The sequence below is a fragment of the Petaurus breviceps genome, unplaced genomic scaffold (assembly GCF_028583685.1).
Source record: "Petaurus breviceps papuanus isolate PSGF00001 unplaced genomic scaffold, PetGlider_PUasm1.0 118, whole genome shotgun sequence".
In the NCBI taxonomy this organism is placed as follows: domain Eukaryota; kingdom Metazoa; phylum Chordata; class Mammalia; order Diprotodontia; family Petauridae; genus Petaurus; species Petaurus breviceps.
In genome coordinates, this window is record NW_027185616.1 from 16,789,981 (window position 1) to 16,801,794 (window position 11,814).

The window sequence follows — 11,814 nt, forward strand, 5'->3', positions numbered from 1 at the left end:
CTTCCTTCCTTCCTTCCTTCCTTCCTTCCTTCCTTCCTTCCTTCCTTTCTCTCTCTCTGTCTCTGTCTCTCTCTCTCTCTCACACACACACACATCCCAACACAAACATATACCCTTAACCAGGCTCTTCTATAAACTCCATGATTAGTTTTGAAAAATCCCTCAATTCTAAGTAAACCATGCAGGTCTTGCCATTTTAACAGTAGTTGACAAGCCATCCCACCACCCCCATCCACTGACTGCTAAAAGATAACAGGAAGCGTGGGTGAGCAAGGAATTGTTCCCCTGAGAATTTCCCCAGGCTGAACTTCCTTTTTGCTTTTACTCAGTGTTTTTATTCCACGGGTCATATAAAGGCTTGCAATGCACTGTACTGTACTTATTTTACCCAAACAGAAAGCCTTTTTAGGTATTTCACTGCTTGAGAATCATGATTATATTCTAATGCTCCAGGAAAGCATCATGAGTTTTATAACAGATTAAATTGAAGTTCCCTATACCCTCTTCCAGATGTTGTTTTGTAACCTCACTGGGAGACCGATTCTAATGGAAAAACCCATGTGCTAGTTTGCTTGATCAGCAACATAGATGATATTTTCAAAAGATGTGATGTCAATGACAGAGAGAGGAGGATACAGATTATAGCCACGCTATGCATTACAGATGGTTGTATCAATAGTAAGGCCTTAGAACTGGAAGGAACCTTAGATGTCATGTAGTGCAACCCTTCATTTTAGCAATAAAGAAAGTGAGTCCCAAGGAGATTTAAGTGACTCACCTAAGCTCACAGTAAGTAATGAAGTTAACATTTGAACTCAGACCTTTTGACTCTTAATGAACATTTTTTCATTACTACACTACCTTAGTAGAAGTTGTTGCAGAAAGATGGATAGATAGACAGATGTAGAGAGATATACATAGATATAGATATAAATCTATCTATAGAGAGAGATGAACACACACACAAAGTGTATATATTGTGTGTAATCATTTGGTAGCCTCTTTTCAAGTTATGGATATCACCAAATTTAGGCTTGTCATTAGACACTAGCCAATTCCATTCTCCATATTCAAGGCCTTTCTATAGAAAAACATTATGTGTGTTTGTATATATCAGATTGTTCTAATGATATATTGCTAGCATCAATATTATTTGTTTCTTTTTGTTTCATCTTTTTCTTTTTAAAGGGAAGCAAAATGAGGAAATATTTTAATGGATGGAATATGATGAAACAATAAAACAATTTAACAATCATAACTATGTATGTGAATGGGATTAACTCATAAAATGGAGCAAGGTAGCAGAATGGATTAGAAAGAAGAATCCAACAATATCTTGTTTGTAAGGAACCCTGGGACAGATCCATACAATTAAAATGAGGGATTGAATAGAATCTATCATGCCTCAAATGAATACATAAAGCAGGGTTGGCAATCATGATCTTATACAAGGCAACAGTAAAAGTGGTTAGAAGAGAGAGGCATGGAAACTATATTATACCTAATGGTACCATGGATAATTTTAAAATATTTTATATATAGATATATATGTATGTATATGTATACAGATAAACATGTATGTATTTTACACACATGCACACACACACACACACACACACACATATATATATATGAACTGAATGGCATAACATTTAAGTACTTAAAGGAAAAATTAATCAACCTTCAGTGAGAATTAGTCAACAACCACAAAAATTGTTGTGAACTTCAATTTTCCCATTTTGGACCAAAAATTTGTCTAACAAAAAAAATATAAATAAGGAAGAAGTTAGGAATCTGCATACAGTTTTAGAGAATTTAGATATTTTACAACAGGGTTGGGGAACCTGTGACTTTGAGGCCACATGTGACCTTCTAGGTCCTTGAGTACAACCTTTTGACTGAGTCCAAGTTTTAAAAAGAAAATCTTTTTTATTATGGGCACTTGTTTGGTGAGGTTTGGATTAGTCAAAGGGCCATACCTGGGGAACTAGAGGACCATATGTAGCCTCAAGGCCACAGTTCCCCACCCCTTTATTAGACCCATGGGAAATACTCAATAGAAATTTAAAAGAGTATATATTTTTCTAAACTTTACAAAATATGACCATTTGCAAGGGCATAAAAAGTTCATAAAATGCAAAAAAAAGAAATATTTAGCACAAACTTTACTGAATACAACTCAATACAAATTATTATCATTTTGGGGAATTTGGGGAAAAAGCGATTCAAACCTAAATGAGGATTAAATAAAATTATCCTAAAGAAGTAGTGAGTTAAACAACAAATTATAGAAATAATAAATGATTCTTATCAAAGAAAATTACAACAATAAGGGGGCATACTAAAACTTGTGATATGCTCAAAGCATTCTAAACATTCTAAATACTTTCATCAACAAAAGAGAAAAAAGAAGAGATCAATGAACTTGGTATGTCACTATGAAAGTGATAGTTTAATTTACAAAAAGCACTAATACAAAGATAGAAGTTATGAAAATCAAAGAATTCAACAAAATTGGAAAGAACAGAAAACATTGAATTGACCAATAAAACTATGAGCTATTTTAAAGAGATAATTATTTTGATTAAAATAATAGACAAACTGCTAGTCCATTCTGTAAAAGACTCTTCTGTTTAGCTTTCAAAACCTTTCATACCTAGCCCAACCTCTCTTTTCATTTTCTTTTTTTTTTTTTTTTTAAGCAATCGGGGTTAAGTAACTTGCTCAAGGTTACACGGCCAGTTATTATTTCTGGGTGTGGTGCTGAGTATCTGAGCCCGGATTTGAGCCAGGTCATCCTGACACTGGAGCCGGTGCTCTTAGTCGCTGAGCCACCTGGCCGCCCCTAAGCAATTGGGGTTAAGTAACTTGCTCAAGGTTACACGGCCAGGTGTTTCTGGGTGGGTGCTAAGTGTCTGAGCCCGGGATTGGATCTCCAGGTCTTCTCAACACTGGAGCCGGTGCTCTTACTCGCTGTGCTACCTGGCCGCCCCTCTTTTCATTTTCATTAGACATTACTGTCCCTCCCATATTCTTCAACATAGCCAAACTAGCTTTCTCTCTTCCTTACAAAGGACACTCTATCTCCTGCCTTTTTGCTTTTATACTGGCTATCCCTCATTCCTTCTCATCTCTGCCTTAAAGAATCCCTATGTTCAATAAAGATGCATCTCAAAGACCATCTTCTGTAAGAAACGTTTCCTGATCTCCCAAAGTGTGCTACCTGTCTCAAATTATCTTATTTTGCAAATAGAAATAAATGCATTTATTAACTCCATAGTTATGTTGCATATGCTTTTTTATGTACTTATCTTCTCTATTAGAATATAACCTGACTGCAAGTAGATAATTTCAGTATTTATGTTTAAATTCCAGTGAGCACAGTACTAAACACATAATAGGCACATAAGAAATACCTGTTGATTGATTCATCATTAGGAAAATTATAAACATGATAGATTATATTAAAAGCCGAAATAGTAATAATTTCCAGGTTATATCAGCAGACAGGGAAAAAGTTTTGGACAAAATATAAAGCTAATCTATATTAAAACACTAAAAAATTTACTCCTATGTATTTTAGCATATTAATTATTTGAATATTATAAATATATATGATGAATATTATAAATAAAATAATAATAATGATAAATAAAATGATTAATTGGGAAAGATTTGAATGTTTCTCCATTACAGATAATACCAGGTATTTAGATACTGTTAGTAAAAACCTGGTATTATTTGTAATGGAGAAACATTCAAATCTTTCCCAATCAGAGTGGGGTAAATCAAAGTTCATTATAATCACTACTATTTGATTGTTCTAGAAAGATTAGTTATTGACACAAGATAAGATAAAGAAAATGAAAGAAATAAAGGCAAAGAAAAAACTTAAATTGTTACAATTTGCAAATGATAAAATGGTTTTATTAGAGAACCCTCATCTACTAACATAGTTAAATTAAAATAATTATCAGTTTAAAATAACAGGATATCAAATAAACTATATGTTACTAAGCCTAGCCAGAGTATATATAAAACATTTTTATTCAAAATTACCATAAAATATATAAAGTATACAGTAGACAACCTATTAAAGAGGCACTCAGGAATTATTTGGATGGAACTACAAAACACTCTGCAGAAATAAAGGAAGACAAATAATTTCTGAAATTAAATATTCATTGTTGAATTATGCATATTAAAATTTTATAATAATTTTAAACTATTTTGTTTTTATAATATCTACATTTCCCAATACATCCTACCTCTCTCCCCATCATACTTAGCCTTCCTTTATAATGAAGAACAAAAAAGAGGAAAAACAGAATTCAACAAAAGTAGTCAGCACATCAACTGAAGATACAGATTCCTTTATGCCTAAGTTCTACCACATAAAATAATTAGAAATAGATTATACTTCTAAGAAACGATGACTTCATGATGTTTTTTTTATTCATGATATCTTTCATTCTAAATTTGAAAATAACACATTGCAATTCAATGTGAGATAATAATAGGGAAAAAAAACTTCATTTTTAAACCCAGACCCCCATTATTTAAGCAATCCAACAACAATTTTTTTTTCTTTTTAAAATTTTCTTTTAGTTTACAGCATTCAGTTCCACGAGTTTTTGTGTTCCAAATTTTCTGTCCTGCCCTCTCCTACCTCCTCTCCCCATCCCTCCCCACCATAGCAGCACACAATCCGATATGGGTTCTACGTATACCTTTTGATTAAATATTAGTCAAATTGTAAAGAAGACATAACCAATAGAATGAATAATAAGGAAGAAGAAACAAAACAAAAAAGAGAGTTTGCAAGTAGTTTTCTTCAATCTGCATTCAGACTCTGTAATACTTTCTCTGGAGAGGATAGCCTTTTCTGTCATGAGTCCTTTGGAGTTGTCTTATAACCTTGCATTGCTGAGGGGAGCCCAGTCTATCAGTCAGTCATCACAGATATGATGTGTATGTAACTGTGTGCAATGTTCTCCTGGTTCTGCTCATTTCACTCAGCATCAGTTCATATAAGTCTCTCCAGGTTATTATGAAGTCTGTCTGCTCCTCATTTCTTATAGCACAATAGTATTCCATTATATTCATAAACCACAACTTGTTTAGCCATTCCCAAACTGATGGGGATCCCCTTGATTTCCAATTCTTTGCCACCACAAAAAGAGATGCTATAAATATTTTTGTATATATGATATATATATATATATTTTTTTTGTATATATATATTTTCCCACTTCTATGATCTATTTGGGATATAGCCCTAGAAATGGTAAGAATGGTTTGATCAGTTCACAACTCCACCAACAATTCATTAGTGTTCCAATTTTCCCACATCTTCTCCAGCATTTATCATTTTCCTGTTTTGTCATGCTAGCCAATCTGACCAGTGAGATGTGGTACCTAAAAGTTGTTTTGACTTGCAATTCTCTGATCTATAGAGATTTAGAGCATTTTTTCATATGATTATAGATATCTTTTAGTTCTTCCTCTGAAACAGCCCGTTCATATACTTTGACCATTTATCAATTGGGGAATGACATATTCTTATAAATTTGACTCAGTTCTCTGTATATTTTAGAAATGAGGCCCTTATTAGAGAAATTGGTTGTAAAATTCTTTCCCATTGTTCTGCTTCCCTCTTAATCTTGGTTGCATTGGCTTTATTTGTACAAAACCTTTCCAATTTAATGTTATCAAAATTATCCATTTTGCATTTCATAATATTCTCTTTGTCTTGTTTGGTTATAAATTCTTCCCTTCTTCATAAATCTGACAGGTAAACTATTCCATGCTCTCCTAGATTGTTTACATTATCAGCCTTTATAGCTAAATCAAGAACCCATTTACACTGTATTTTGGTATATGGTATAAGATATTCACCTATGCCCCGCTTCTGTCATACTATTGTCCAGTTTTACCAGAAGTTTTTGTCAAATAGTGAGTTCTTATCCCAGAAACTGGAGTCTTTGGGTTTATCAAACATTAGATTACTATAATCATTGATTACTGTGTCTTGTGTACCTAATCTATTCCACTGATCCACCATTCTATTTCTCAACCAGTACCAAATAGTTTTGATGACTGTTGCTTTATAATACAATTTAAAATCTGGTATGACTAGACCATTTTCCCTAGCATTTCTTTTTTTTTTTTTTTAAGCAATCGGGGTTAAGCAACTTGCTCAAGGTTACACGGCCAGTTATTTCTGGGTGTGGTGCTGAGTATCTGAGCCCAGATTTGATCCAGGTCATCCCAACACTGGAGCTGGTACTCTTACTTGCTGAGCCACCTGGCCACCCCCCTAGCATTTCTTTTCATAAATTCCCTTGATATTCTGGACCTTTTGTGCTTCCAGGTGAATTTTGTTACAATTTTTTCTAGCTCTATAAAATAAAACAACAATTTTTTAAAAGGCAACTATGCCAAAGGAGCTGTAGAAGTAAGAAGAGTAGGAGAAAGAGAGAGTGAGAAAGGGAGAAAGAGAGAGAGAGAGAGAGAGAGAGAGAGAGAGAGAGAGAGAGAGAGAGAGAGAGAGAGAGAGAGAGATTCTTTCTAAAGAAAATTTTCTGGTATGAATGACATTATATCAAGGAAAATAACTGACACTAACTTCTTCAGACCTCTGGAAAGTAGTGAGTCTAAAGATGATCCATTATTGGCTCAGACTTATCAAAATGGCATATGAATTGCTAGCAAAATTCTTCAACCACTTCCTCTTTGATATGAGCCTTATGTCATCTTTCTGAATAGAAGGCATCACACTTTGATTAATAAAACATAAGCCAATAACTTCTCAAGATATAAATACACAATTGATTAGAGAAATGCAAATCAAAATGACTCTGAGGTACCATATCACACCTATCAAATTGGTTATCATGATAAAACAGTAAAATGATAAATGTTGGAGAAGATGTGGAAAAATTGGAACACTAATGCATTGTTGGTGGAGTTGTGAACTGATCCAGCAATTTGGAACTATGCCAAAAGGGCTATAAAATTGTGTATACTTTTGGGCTTTATCCCAAAGACATTGTAAAAACAAGGGAAAGAATCCACATGTACAATTGTAGTGGCAAAGAATTGGAAATTGAGGGGATGTCCATCAACTGGGGAATGACTGAACAAATTGTAGTGTATGAATGTAATGTAATACTATTGTGCTATAAGAAATAATGAGCAGATGGACTTCAGAAAAACCTGGCAAGATTTATATGAACTGATGCTGAGTGAAATGAGCCGAACCAGGAGAACATTGTACACAGTAACAGTCACATTGTGAATGACTGATCTTGATAGATTTAACTCTTCTTAGCAATGTGAGGATCTAAGAAAACTCCAAAAGACTCACAATGGAAAATACTATCCACATCCAGAGAAAGAACTTGGGAATCTGAATGCAGATGGAAGCTTACTATTTCCTCCTTTTCTTTTCTTTTATTGTTTTGTTTTGTTTCTTCTTTCTCATGGTTCCTCCTATTAGTTTTAATTCTTTACATCATGACTAATGTGAAAATATATTTAATGTGAATGTATAAGTAGAGCCTATATCAGATTGCATGCTGTCTTGGGGAAGGGGGGAGAGGAAAGTGGGGGAGAATATTCAAAACTAAAAATCTTATGGAAGTGAAGGTTGAAAATTAAAATAAATAATTATTTAAAAAAAATGATAAACCAATTGTAGTGCCAACATGATTAATTATAATCTTTTAGTGTAAAGAAGAAAATTGAAAGCCAACAAATTTACATTTTTAAAAGTAATATGTGAATTTTATTTTATGATCTATGGTGTTTTTTTTAATTGAAAAGAAGTAATTTGTGAGAAATACAAAATAGATACAAAACAGAATAAGTTTAATTTATGAAAAAGATATAAATAAACATTGATGTACTTTTTACAAAAATATTTCTCAGCAAAGATATTGCTCAATAAATTTATAAACACAAGAAAAAAATATAATAGCTGGGAAGCAAATAAGGTGACCCAAAAAGTAACAGGAGTATAAAGATCAAATCATTATCTGTTTGATATTTAGTGAACAAACCACCTGAAATTATTGCGATGTTTTTTGAATTCCTCAAAGTCTTTGATTCAATTCTGCACTCATGGATTAGTCATCTATGGTCCAAATATAAAATAGATCCAAATCAAATGAGAACAATAGAGTATTTGATGTCCACATGAAAAACTATTCTTTGTTTGAAATACATAACACAAAATGTTAAGAAAAAAATGATATGATGTATTCTATCTTCCAGAGAGAAAGCTTGAGCTGACTATGGTTCTTCCTAGATTTAAATCTCTTATCATTCCTGAATAGGACTAGGTATGTGTTTGAAGTCAAAGAGGCTGTCATGCTAAAACATCCTATTAGTCACTGCATGTACATCATGTTATATGACTCCATTGAAAAGCACATAAAATAACTACTTCAGATCATGGATACTTTATCCAATAATAACAAAATGTTATTTGGACTAGATAAGTATAAAGTTTTTATTGTATGCTAAGGAAGAAGAGAAACTGAAGGCATTAAGATTAAATCTAGATTTTAATAACCTAGAGAAAACCAATTTCTCTTTACTTCTCTAATCTGTTCTTCAAATAATAAAGACTATTTCTATAACAATTTTGTTCATGTTTTTCATATTTTCAATGAACAAGACCTGGAAAAACCCAGGAATTTTGACTTCTATTGCCACCATTTTTTATATGAATCTATAGAATCATCCATTCTGAATGCTGTGAAAATAATACAAAATGAAAATGTTTTGAAGAATTTCCAAAAAAAGGATTAAATCTAGAAGTAAACTTAAAATATTTGATACAGGCATACACCACTAAAATTTCAGAATGTAAATGAAGGTCCTTTATTTCTGAAAGGAACCTCAAAACAGCTAAGACTTGAGTGGACTTAAAAGGCATTCCATGGGCAACTTCTATAGGAACTCAATCAATGATATGTTGATAAGTTTTGAACAAATAGTTTTCATGTAGGTTTGTTTATAGGAATGGAGTGGTTTATGATGATTTAGGACCACACATCATTACCACGAGAAATTACAAAAAAGTAATTTAAGTTAATAGGGAACCTGTAGTAACTGACATTCCACTAAAGCCATGAAGTAGCAGAAACTGTGCCACTTGTGACATGTTGTAAACATTTGGCATATACTGGATAATTAAGAAGAAAGGATCGAGTACATTGGATTATACAATAGAACCTCTCATAAACTATCTATTTATAAGATACAATTCTACAAATACAAACCACAAAATATTCTTAGAAATTCAGTAAATAATGTAGAACTCGAACACCATTATAGGCAGAGCTGTTGTCCGTATCTGTCAAGGTATAACACTGACTCATAAAAACTTAGTAAGAGTGTTTTAAATATATGACCCCCTACCAAACACTTCTAATTTATGAATTACATGGAAAGAAAACCCTTCAAGATAAAGAGACCTAGCAGAATAAATTACAGTGGGAACAGGATGCGATCTCTGCCATCCTGTTACTGAAGTTGTTTAGAAAATGCTTTCAGTGAATCTACAGATGAGCTTTTATCTGGAAGCTCTTGTTTGCTTAAAAACAGACTGTTATTTTATCCATTTGTGCAGTAGATCACAGAATAATAAATATAAAATAATAATGGTAGATAATAAACAACTTGGACTCAGAGCCCTCCTCTTTGAAACCCATCTAAAAAAAATGAGAAGACTGACAAGGATTATAAATAGCTAGCATCTATGTAGTTCTTTAAGGTTTGCAGAATTCCTTAAATACATTTTTGCTAGCTTAATCCTCATAATAGTTCTGATTAGTAAATGCTTTCATTCTACCCATTCTTCAGATGAAGAGTTTATAGTTAAGTGACTTATTGTGTAGTAACTCACAAGGTAAGTATCACAAGGCAGGATATGAAACAAGATCCTTTTTGAATACAAGTCTATATTCCAAATAGGTAAAAGTATAATTAGGTAGCAGTTTGCCTTTTAAAAATTGGGAGTCAGGAGGGAGGCTTTATTGTGTCTTCTTTTCAGTTGTGTCTGACTCTTCATGACCCCATTTGGGATATTTTTCCAAAGATACTGGAGTGTTTTGCCATTTTCTTTTCAGCTCATTTTACAGATGAGGAAACCGAGGCAAACAGGGTTAAATGACTTGTTCAGGGTCACACTGCTAGTAAAAGTCTGAGTTGAACTCAGGAAGCTGAGTCTTTCTAACTCTAGTCCTGGAGCTCTATCCACAGTGCTACCTAATTGCCCCAAGAGTGAGATTAGTAAATAGCAAATTTAATATGTCAACAATTTGATATAGCAATTTTAAAAGTTTATCAGTCTTGAACTGCCTTAAAAGAGGATTAACTTCTAGGAATATGGCAATAATAGTCCTGCTGTTCTCAGTGTTTGCCATTGTATCACATCTGGGATATCTTGTTCTCTCTGAATACCCTAGTTTAGGGAAGACATTGATGAGCTAGAAAAAGTCCAAGACTGAACGAGCCTCTAGAATGGTAAATGGCTTCTACTACAGGCCACATAAGAGCTGGTTGAAGGAAGTGGGCATGTTTAGCTTAAGGAAAAGAAGATTCAAGCCTGGCATACTATGTGTCTTCAAGTATTTGAAGCATGGGCATGTAAGAGGGATTAGGCTTGCTCTGTGTGATCTTAGAATTAGGAAAAATGGGAGGAAGCTACAAAAGTAAATATCATGTCAACTTTGAGTATTCTATTCACCAGTCTAAACATCTCAAGTTCTACTCTGTACTTTTTTTTCTAGATTACCCATCTTCCTAAACTCTGGTGTCCAAAGAAAATTCAGGCTTCGAGTTTCATCATTAAATGTTCTTGGAAGGTTTCTTACAAGATGGCTTATGGTGGGTTGCATCTCAGCACATTTACCACCCTTACTGGGTGAAAACAACGCAAATTGTGCAAAATAAAGAAATTTAAATTAAAATAAAAGAAGAATGGAAACTTTTCCCCTCAAAGCAAAGGCTTCTGGGGGGAAAAATCAGTAGAAATCTGCCTAATGGAATAAATTTCTCCTAACTGAGCCTAGCATACAAAGTGCCCTACTTCCTATATAACCATCTCATCAGTCCTGCATTTTGGCCTTTGGTTGAGTGAAGGCCTCTTCTGGCCCCAAGAGTCATCACCTTCTGTCTTATTTTATAGATGACACCCTACTAAATGAAATAGTGAACAAAAGACTCAGAGTGAGCATTAGCCTGTTCATTGTACCTATCAAATAAGTTAAAGTCTGGATAAGTGGCTTCAGAAATCGTTGTCTGAAATTTAAGTCATGAGCAAAATTTGGCACCTTTGTTCATTATATGAGATCATGATAACCTATGCATGGAAGCATTTCTCAGAAATGCTGCCAGTCAAGCCCATGAAGATCAGGGTCCTATCTCTGAAAGAACATGCCTAAAGCCAGTCATAAGATAAGTCAGATTCTCTCTTCACTTTCTTTTCTCCTTCTTTTACTCCCTCAACCAAATTTAGTGCTCAAAACCCCCATACCTAACCCAAATAAAAGATGAGATTTTTCCTATATGAAAGAAGAAAGCCTAGAAACCATCCTTGGAGTTGCCACTCCAGCAATCCAATCCAGATAAAGATTTGTAGGATTGTGGCAATTTTCCCATCTCCTGATGTTTGTAAGAAATATCCTCTAATACATTTCAATTAGACACAGAAGCCTCATGCATGATTTTTTCTACCCTGGAGGATGATTTGCCACATAATCACTCATTTGCACAGATCTTTGTCCCAAATGTGGAAATAGA

The 11,814-nt window shown here is 33.6% G+C and overlaps 1 long non-coding RNA gene across 1 annotated transcript in view; it reads left to right on the plus strand.

The window, feature by feature from the left end:
* Window positions 1–11,293, plus strand: part of LOC138160182 (uncharacterized) — a 42,880-nt gene extending 31,587 nt beyond the window's left edge. The window contains exon 3 of the long non-coding RNA XR_011168102.1: window positions 10,803–11,293. This is a non-coding gene — a long non-coding RNA (uncharacterized lncRNA). The remainder of the gene's footprint in view (window positions 1–10,802) is intronic.
* Window positions 11,294–11,814: the final 521 nt, after the last annotated feature.